The 10,903-nt window shown below is 38.6% G+C and overlaps 1 long non-coding RNA gene across 1 annotated transcript; it reads left to right on the forward strand.

The window, feature by feature from the left end:
• Nucleotides 1–1,780: 1,780 nt before the first annotated feature.
• On the forward strand, nt 1,781–9,998 carry LOC127059919 (uncharacterized). Its single transcript, XR_007778269.1, has 3 exons — nt 1,781–1,875; nt 4,838–4,884; nt 9,842–9,998. It is a non-coding gene; the product is annotated as an uncharacterized LOC127059919 (long non-coding RNA).
• Nucleotides 9,999–10,903: the final 905 nt, after the last annotated feature.

The raw sequence follows: 10,903 nt of genomic DNA on the forward strand, positions 1-10,903 counted from the left end.
AATTAATCTGCAAAAGAATTTGCATAGCACTTGCATCTAAAACCTGCATGCTTTCCACCATAAATAACTATGATGACCATCAGATTTTATTTCAGGAAAGTTCTTGGAAATGCCCACTTCCAACTGTACCATATTGAGAAATTTTTCACTGAAATTTCACCAAAAGAGAAATGATCCGTGAGAATATAATGTCTTTGATGAAATTCAGCAGGAAAATGTGCATCAATGGGTGGTTATAAATATATTTTTACTCTTTTTTGATAATAAGGTATCTTGACTTCCTTCTGTATTGATATATTTTGTGCACATTTTGGCTTTTGTATTCACCTTACTGAAAACAAACATTAGCATTTTTACCATTTGCAAAAATATTTTCATTCTGAACTGGACACAAAGTGAACACTCAAATTTTACAGTTTCAAGAGAAATTCAGTTGTGCTGGAAAGAAGGGACTGGGCTTGAGAAGATGTATTTTGGAGCCATTCAATACTTGATGCTTGTGACCACTTTGCTTATCAGACTTTTGTGGCTTGCTGAGTAAATTCTTTCCAAATAAACACAATTACCCTGTGCCTAATTTGTCCATGCCATTACCTTGTGTAAGAGGACAACCTCATTCCTGGAGTTTCTTCATGTGGCATGGCACATGTGGTAGGCAGAAGTAAACCCATGGAAATGCTTTAGGATTGCAGGATGACTTTTAGGGTTTGGTTGGGTAAAAATGTGGGCTGTTGTCTCCACCACCAGTTTTTATGGGAATGAAAGGCAATTTAATGGATTTTTTTCTGACTGACATGAAAGTAATGGTGAACAAAGTAAGACACTGCCACCTTAGAAGGGTTTTTTTCCTCCTAATTGTTCTTTAACTACAAGGAGTGAATTTAATTTTAAGTTTCTGGTCTTTTAATTTCTTTTGTAACCATGAAAAAAAAATCAGCCAAAAAAGTCACCAACTCTACGACTGTTTTTTTGTGTGTGGGTTTGCATTTCAGGAAGAGTCTGTGCTTTGTACTTTTAGGGACACCTTGAAATGGCAAGAAAAGTCAATGTTCCTCTGTTCTGCTCTTTGCTCCCCGACATTTGAGAGAGAAGGATTTCCAGTCACCATGCTGTTCTTCAGTTCATCCATCTGCAGCCTGCTCCTTCTGCTTCACATTGGTGATGAATTATACTCTGCTTCCTCCATCTAATCCTTTTCATTTATTTATATTTTATGAAGGAAACATAAAAGACTCCTCATAAAAATCCAACTGTTTTTGATAAACCTTGTCATGTGCAAATAATGGAGCCTTGTCAAGCACAAGCCTTGCTGGAAATTTATGCCTTCTAATAATAATAACAAGAGAGAATCAGGGACAAATAAGAAATATATTGAATTGGATTCAAAGTATGTTTATGGTTTTAAATTGGTGGCAATAAAGTATTTTTTATCCAGAAATGTTTTTACATGTTAGTTTAATTCAAATACCATGTTGTGCTTGAACTCTGCAGTATTTAGCCTAGTAGAGCTATGAAAGGCATCTTGTACTAAAGCACAGTCGAGCAGGCAGGCTTCTCTTTCCAAGGGTTGGTGGTGGAGAGAGCAAAGGATAGGCCTGACTTATTAATGCAAGAGGAAGCAAAGTCTGGGGCTTCTTGGCCCCAAACTGGTGATCAGCTGGGGCCCCTCTGTGGGTTAGCAAGAAATGATAGGAATACAGAGGTTAAAGAAAATGAATCAAAGACAGATTTTTTATTAGAATAATGTTGTTTTTTTTTTCTTTCAGCAGCAGACTTCGCTGGCCAGAGTCAACTTGTCAGAAGCAGGAATGTTTATTGGTTTTGGCTGCTAAGGCTGTGGCTATCTGGAAGGAGAGTTTACCTGGTCATATGCAGGTAAACTGAACCTCTAAGGGAAGATGTGGTTATCTCTCATAGTCTTCAGCTATCCCTTTGCTGTATGACATTTTATTTCCTATTATGATTTTTGCCTTGAGAATAAAACTGAACAGAATGTTAATTGTTTGCTGATGAGACCAATTAGCATTTTCTAGTACTTTACAAATGTCAGGAAATGAAGGGGATTTCTCAGGAAGAGGACTTTGTGTTCAACTGGCAGAGTCTAATCCAAACAAATGTGTCCCTTTAATGAAGAGGTTTCTTAGTAACACAGCAAATTCCCTGAATATATTGTCTGTGCATCTTCACTGAACTGATATTTATGCCCCCATGAGTGTTACTCTTTACATGAAATACTTGTTTTACATCTTTTCAGGAGTGTGAAAATCTGTAATTCCCTTTCAGTTTACATACCCAATCTGTCATGTTGAACTACTGCTAGAAATATTAGAAAATGAAGAAACAAAGACAAAAAATTGTTTTTCAATTTAGAAAACTAATCATCTCACGCAAAGCCTGTGTTCCAAGCGGTGTTTCACAAATATTGAAGGTTTCTAGAGAAAGGCATGAGGAGAAAAAATTTACTTTCAGGGGACTTGGATGTTTTAGTTTAATTTAATTTCAGTGTAGAACAAAGGCCCTTTCTGCCCATTCTCCCACCTCCTCATTCAAACCTTTCTTGGCAAGCTCAGCCCATAGGTTTTGACTTTGCATGATAACACAACCACTGCTGAACTGGGCAGTTGCCAATCAGCCAAAGAAATAAGTTAATGAGAAATCAGGCAGAATTGAGGGAACTGGTTCTTTCACACTTCATCAATTATGGTTCCTAGAAAACAGTGGGCTTTAACAATATTTGACAAAGGTATCCTGCCCTGGCCCATGTGACATCACTTGCAATGCATTTTAAGGGACCAGACGAACCAATTGATTTTGCAGTGTTGTCACAAAATAGTGACCTTTATAAGAAAAATGCCCCAAAAGGTCACAATTTAAGCCCCATAGCTTCCTTTATCAAGGAAAGTTCAGGCTTTGCAGGTATCAGCCTTTATAATGAGGTTGGTGACAACCTTCCAGCTACATGCAGCTTATGCTAGATTTGGAATTTTTGGTTTTCTAAAGATTCAGCATAAGTATCAGCATTTTACTGCTGCCAGGTCTTTGTCTGTGGCATGTATATAACTTTTAAATTACCTTCAGAACTGATGACACCCCCCCTATCACTTTTCCCACCACGAATCCCTGAAATAGAGCATGGATTGTTAAACAGAGCTTGGTGCACGCGGCTGTTTCACAGTGGTATCGTTTTCATGCAGCTCAGAACAGATTTGGATTTCTCCTTGTCTGAATTACACCAATGTAACTGAAGATGAAATAGAGGGCTGGCAGAGTTTTCTGAAGAATTTTACTCCAGGTGCTGGCAGTGTGACCCTTAAAGTCAAAAAGTGAATTGCCAATTGGGTGTTTGACAAGCGCCGTTTATCACTTGTGCATGATGGTACATGAGACATTACTTAAGAAAAAAGAATTGTAAATATGAATGACCTGTGGGACTTGGGCAATGTATACAAGCTGTAGATTTCTTGCTGCAGAAGGAAATTAATCAAAAGCAATAATTTGGACGTGATCTTTTGTATCTTGACAGATTATATATTCACATTCTTGAGACAGGTTGGTGGTTTTTTTGGTGGATTGGGATGAAGCAAACAGGGCTGCTGGCTTTATTTCTGCTTTTACTATTATGATAATTTTTGAAGGGCTGCTATCTAGGATATTATTGCTTAGTCTAATGATGCTTGGATTCACCAGCCCTTTCCCAGCATCTAATGAACAGAATATATGACATCCTGCATGAATACTATGACTAAACCTACAAATTTTTGATTCAAAACCTTAGTGGTTTTCTTTTCCCCCTCACTAGTGATGAGAAAAAGAATATATATATATATATATATATTCTGCTGTCTGTGGCAGGATATATATACACATTCATTTATATTTATATATATAAATTCTTTATTTTGTAACTCTGAAATCTAAATCTGATAATAGTTTGTTCCCACACACAAAGAGGATGCTTGACGAGTTGTATCAAGCAGCAAGAAAGAGCAGCTGCATTTATTTTTAATGATTTAATGTGGAACATCCTAAGAAGTTGACTCAGTATTTTGATATGGTCTATATGTAGTAATGCTGCTTATGAGTCACAAGAGCTTGTAAAAGTGTAATAATTAAAATTCCATAGGAAAAAGACAGTTAGATGTGTTAATTCTGAATCTGTGGGAACTCCATGTATTTTACAGAAATAGCTATTTTGGGGCACTTTCCTCCTCCTCCAGCCCAGCCCCCACTGCCTTTCAAGGCTCTTGCAAAGTTTGGTCAGCAGAGATTGGCTCTGGCCATGTCCCCCCAGCCAGCCCAGCATGGGCAGCACTGCCCTGGGCACGGGGGTTTGGGGCTCCCACGTCTGTCCTGGTGCTTGTGATCAACAACTGGAAGGCAAACGTGGACTCTGCTAACCAAGGGAGAGACCAGATGTTTTAAATAATCCCTGAAATGCTAAAGTTTATTCTTATGATGTATACAGATTCAGGACATTAAATATGTTGATAATCTTATTCCAAAAAATCCCTTTGCTCATCTCTGGGGATTTGACCAGTGTGTCAGATGCCAAGTTTGGAAGACATATATCTTGCCTTTTTATTGTACAGCTGCAAATAAGACATGTTGTATTACAGTCTCCAAAACTAAGTCTGAATAAGGTCTCTCAGTCTTAGCCCTACTTTTCTTTTCTGCCTGCAATATGTGGCTGTAATAACTCATGGGGTTTATTCAGTCAGCATTTTAAATACTGTGTCTGTCCCCTTCCATCATTCATAATATGAGATGATGAAAAGCACTGCAACTAATTTTATGCAACACAATGAAATTAAAAGCTTTTGGTATTACTGTACTGCAGGTATAAATCTAACTAAATGTGGTGTTGGAGAGAGATGGACTATATAGGTAAGTGTTGGAATAATTTAAGGTTATTTGGCATTTTCTATGGATGTCTCTTCTCATTTCTTCACAAATACCATAAGTAATTGTGTGGTTAATAAAGTCTTAAAGTGTCTGAGCTTGCAGTTTTCCACTGCCTTTATTCATTTGCTAAGAAAAAGTAAAGCTAATGGAAAACAATCCATTTCAGTGAAACTGTAGAATTGCTTACCCATCATAGCAAAATATTAAAATGTGTAATATTTTAGTGTCACATTAATTTATGTTAGGTACAGTATTTCAACTTATGCACTGATAAATTTCAGGGAGCTGGACAAATGATTAGATTTATATTCTTAGATTTCACTTTTATCCATCAAATTCAACATGTCTTTTGTAATTACCAAAAATGTCACTTGTGGTCTGAAGGTCTGCTTTGTGCTTATATAGAAACATTTACATGGGTTGGGACACATAAGTAGCTTTTCCCACTTCCCTTAAGCATTGTCATTTATGTACTCCATTATTTACTTTTCCCAAATGAACACCTTTCCCCTTAAGAGCCTTGTTATTTCTACTGTGCATCATAAGAGAAATTACATTCTCTCTGGTATTTCTTATTGCACTTCAAATGAATCTTCACTCATTTTCATAGAACTGGACTTACTCCCCAGGGTCTGTTTTTGCATGCACTTTTTGTTCAGCTTTGCTAGATGAGGTTTTTCTGCCACCAAGCTCCATGTGGAAGGCATGAAGCAGGCTTAGACATGACCAGGCTAAGGGCCTTTTCATGCTTAGTGGTTTGCAACAGAGGACAATTTGGAATTTCTTTTCTTGTCTCACTACATTGCTGCTTTTATCTTGGAACTGCAGTTGCTTAAAATTCTGTTCTCCTGATCTACTCAAGTTGCCCTGAACTTCATTGCTCTCACTTTGTATTTACAACTCTTTTCCCTCCCCTTAACCAGCATTTAGTGTTATCATCAGCTAAACTGGCACCTTGTTTCTTCAAGGTTGTTTAGCATTAAAAGAAAATCTTTTCCTCAATTAGCTGGGTGATTTTCCCTTCACAGCCTGCCCCCCTTCTTCCCCCGCCTTGTCTGCTCTTATTAAAAGCAGCCCTGAGATTTGGAGCATCACCTCACCTGCCAAACCCTGCTTTGGTGTGTTTTCTGCCTGTATGGGGAACTCAGGCCCTGAGGTGCTCACAGGGCTCCTGGGCAGCATCAAGGGCCCTGTGGAGGTGTGATGTGTGTGCTCTGCACCCAGCAGCAGCCCAGGAACCCTCTGCAGCAGCCCCAAAACCCCAGCCTGAGCCAGCCAGAAAATACTCTCTGTCTTCTCTACCCATTTCTAGACAGAGCTCCCTAAACTCAGCTGAGAATAAAATTCTGTTTCTTTTACATGTCCAAGATGATCTTTTATCGTTGTTTTGAATGTTAAAAAGTTTGGAATCAAGGTGGATAGCTCTGGCTGAGCCTGGGCTCTGGTTTAGGGTGCAGTTTTTCCTCCACACTTGTTCACATGCAGGATTTTGTTATGCTGCTGCCAATATTGCAGGGGTTGGCTCTGAAGCTCTGTGTGCAGCAAGCAGATTTTCTTAACACTTGTTTATCTTCCAACATCTTCCTTTCCCCCCTCTATTGCTCTATCCCGTTCAATTTCACCCAACATTTCCCCCTTTCTTCTTGCTGGCAAGTAATTCATGTAGTTATGCATCTTTGCAATGATGAAACTTCCTGAGCAATCTCTTCTCTGCAACAGAAGACTTTAAAAACTTTCCTGATATTAAATGCTCAGTCAAGTGCACAGTTATCTCTCCTGAGCTGTGCTAACAGAAAACGTTTTTCTGGGCAGAGAGTGTAGAGAATTTTCTTTTTAGTTTACTGGTTACTTCAAGACAATGTATGCAAAACATAAGAAATCTCATTTTACTGAGATAATGCATTTTAATTACAATTATCATTTTAAGTTAGTGGTCCGAAAAGTGCCCTATTTAAAGCTGCAGAACCATAGACTGAGTATTACAGGAAAATCAGAGTAAAGCATCTTGACAGAAAGCTTTAGGAAATTCTTTATCTCACTCTTCACCTTTATTTTCTGTTTCTGATTTTATCACACATTTCTTATAGACGTTATTCAGTTAAGAAAGAAAACTTGGGAAGTGTTAGCAGTTATTTTTCTTCTAAGTATTTTGAGAGGTTGGTTGTCCAGTCAGCTTCTGGAAAGACTCTAGACAGCATCACATTTCTTAGTCAGCTCTGGTACTCTGAACTAAGCAGCCCTTAGTATCTCATCACCATCAGTTCAATGACTTTATGGAAAAATACCAGGACAACTGAAATGCATTATTTTTCTGTATTAATGAGCTCTCTCAAGCTGTGAAATTTTCTTTCATATGCCTTATTATACTTATTTTCAGAAAAGGATCACCATAGTATTCACACTAGTACTGGTATCTCAGTTCTACACTGACATGTGCAAGGTGAATTTTGGTGGATCTCAAAAGGGATATCAGCAATTAGTTTGGGGAAAAAGGCCACTTCTGCTATTTTCTGGAAATCAGAGTCTAAAACAAGCCTAATATGTCAGATCAGGCAGTTGAGGATTATGTAAAACATTGTTCAAGCTAATGTAATTTCACTGTTAGCTGTGTTTCTTGTGATTAAGTTTTTCATATCACAAGCCATTGTAAGACTGCCAGTAGTATATGCTGTCTGGAGTGGATGAAAAAATTTATTCCTAAAGCATTGTTAGGATTGGGCAAAGCTACTGGCAGTGCATTATTTCCTTGTGCTTTTGCAGGAAAGAGACAGGGTTCATGATTAAGGAGAAAGACAACAGGAGTGTCTCATACTTATTTGGGACCTACTGGGAAGCAAAAAGTGAATCCAGAGCAGTGCTCTGCCTGTTGGCTCCTCTGTGGGGAAGCTGAACTTGGAGTACATGAAGTGACTTGTGTTGAAAATGGTGATATAGTAGGTGCAGTGTTATCTTTTACCTTCACAGTCATGAGTTTACCTCTGAGTGCCAGTGATGTTATTTTAGGGCCCTGGCCCAGCCAAAAGCAAGAATGACTTTATCAGCACATCAGCACTGCAGGAACTGCCTGACTGCCAATGCTTCTGATGCTGAGTCTGATGTTGAATAACAACATTGTTCAGTAAGAGCTGTTTCCTTGAGGCTTAGTTACAGAAGTGTTTGGAACATGGTGGTTTCACTATTAGCATTTTTGGAGTGAATACTCTTCATTGTATCTTATGCAATTTATCACTGGAGTTGACTTTTCCTTCTGCAATTCACTGTAGAATGAGCCAGAAGGAGAATTAAGCATGTAAAGTTTAAAACAAATATATGCAAAAACACTTATCTGCACAAATCCTGCCATCCCATTCATCATTGATATGTTCTGAATGCAGCAGGATGAAGTATGACCCCTTTTATCTTTAAATATATTTCAGGAATCAGTTTGGAGACAATTTAAAGCATTTTTATTTTCTTTAACATGCTACTTTATTTCCTACATCTGAATAATGGGCTGCCTCTTCTCTCTATTGAGAAACTTCTCTGTTCAGGGTAGAAAGATCCTTGTCCAAGGCTTAACTAATAAAGGATTCATAACTGACCTTAGTAATTGTGCCAATGCATCCAGGAAATCAGAACTACCAAGAGGTCTGTCTTTTCATGCGTCAAGACAAAACAATAAAAGTTAAAAATTTGATAGTACAAAGCCAAAATTCAGACTTTTGTAGTCAAAAGTTCAAGGACTTAGATTTGTCATAAAGACAAGTTAGTGTGATGTTTGTTGCTTACACATCTTTTCCTAGGTGCCAAGTGCCCCAGGATTCCATCACTCCAAATGGAGTCACCTGTACATCAGTGTCCAGGTTTTCTGTACTGTTTTCACAGGTTTATCTGTAATTATATGTAGGCACACAGTTTGTGGTGATTGGGATGGGTCTGGCCCAGCCTGATCCCCAGTGGGCACAGCTGTGACAGCAGGTGAGCAGCACTGACAGCAATGAGCCATGGAGTGCCCAGGGGCACTGACCAACCACCAAAGGGAGCAGAGGGCACACAGGGGCAACAGGAGGGGATAAAAGGCTGGGACAAAGAACAAGGAGGGCAGATGCCTGAAGCTTTCTGAAGTGGTGAGGAGTTACCCTGTATGGGTTGGAGCTTTCTGGAATGGTGTGTGGGTACTCTGTGTATCGTGGCCATCTCAACTGTGCCATGCGCTGCAGCAATTATGGAAAAGATCCAAGTTGCTGCTATGCCCTTTGCATCTCTGGTGGGCTGAGTGTGTATCCCTGGGTCTGGAAAGGGTCTGAAGTGTGTGCCCTGCAAGGTGAGAACCTCACCAACACATCATGTATCCTTTACCTCGTGAATTAGATTTTGATGGGAATATGCAGTATGAAATTTATATTTCAATAATTATGTAGGTTTTTTCCAGTAGGTGAATAATGAGGACATGTGGGAACTTTGTGGTTTTACATGGATAACAAAATACTAAAACAACCCCAAACTTGTCAGTCAATGGAATTCATGCATAAAGACTGGGATCACAGTTTGATATTTCAATTTATCCCATGGATTGCTTTAACATTCATGCACAATATATGTTCAAGTGTTTTTGGGTGGTCCTGGGCTGTTTCATGTGAAGAGGATGAGAATAAAGTGTAACTGAAGCAAACCACTGATACAGCTCCTAACATGCCAGGCTAGTCAGTGAGGCTGTTGTTGACCTTTAAAACACCAAGGAATTACCCAGAAGTCCTTGGTCAGGGGACAGAGACCAGTTTCAAGCCTAAGCTTAATTTTGTTTTTTCTAACATTTCTGGAGTGTCTTGAACTTAGAGCAGGATCAGAATTCCTTGTTTATAGTCCAGTTCATGTTAGTTTCAGCAATGTTTTTTTTCCCCTGATCAGACCTTGAAACCAATTGACTATCTCAACATGATAAGGCTTGTTTCACTCCTAGGTGAATGAAGACTATGGAACCAGGAAGGATACCTCTTCTAGCAAATGGGTATTATTGAAATCTGAGAGGTACATTCAAGAACTAAACTGGCACTTTTTTCCCTAATAAAGCTGGCTTTGCTTCAGAAGCAATGGCTATTTTTGAATGACTAAAGATTACAGCTTGCTAAAAAAATCTTGTTTGATAGTTGATGGAAATGAATGGTTCTTATTTTAATATGCTCTATAAAACATTGTACAAATAAAAATTCAGCAGCCTGCTGGTGTGCTGTTCCTTGCCTACACAATGCCTATGATCTTGTTTATTTCAGCATTCATTCAGCTGAGGAATGTCCTCTGTCTTCATGTTTTATACAGAGCAAGTGGTGTCTGCTAACTCCTGGTGGACAGATTTCTGGTTCAGTCTAAAGGTTCTTTTTAAAAGAAAAAGCATTTCTTTGGCAAATTGGGACAGAAGCAAAGGAGTGCTTGAAGGTAGAAGTAGGACTTTGGGTCTTGCCAAAGATTAGCTGGGGATCAAAAACACATGAAGCACCATAAAACCCAATCCATTATTCTTATTTTAGAAGATGATGGTGTTCTCTCACTGGATGGTGCATGAAGCCCTTGTGATTGACTTCTATAAAAATGGACCTTCATTTAGGGCAGTGCAATTCAGCAAAATGGAATCAAAGACAACACTGAACAAGATGAACTAACTGCCATCAACAAGTACTTGGGGAATTCAAACAGCATTTTACAACAAGGGATAATTAATTATGAATTAATTAGAAACTACACATGTAGTTGAATGTGTATAAATATGGCACCCAATGATTCTGAGAGCATTCATTAAAATACCTCTTTAAAGTACTTGAATTTTGTGCCAAGATACATGTTAGAACTTCCAGACTGCTTCTCTAGATATGCAGGATTTTCAGGCAAACGTTATTCTAACTTCCCAAAAAAAACCCATTTCACATCTCTTACTGCTCACTGAAAAAAAAAAAAAATTGTTCTTGTTTTTGAAAGCGTTTATGGAAGAGTTTTGTAGGCACACAGCTAACATACATTGTACACAAGG

Source organism: Serinus canaria, chromosome 9 (genome assembly GCF_022539315.1).
Source record: "Serinus canaria isolate serCan28SL12 chromosome 9, serCan2020, whole genome shotgun sequence".
NCBI classification, from domain to species: Eukaryota; Metazoa; Chordata; class Aves; order Passeriformes; family Fringillidae; genus Serinus; species Serinus canaria.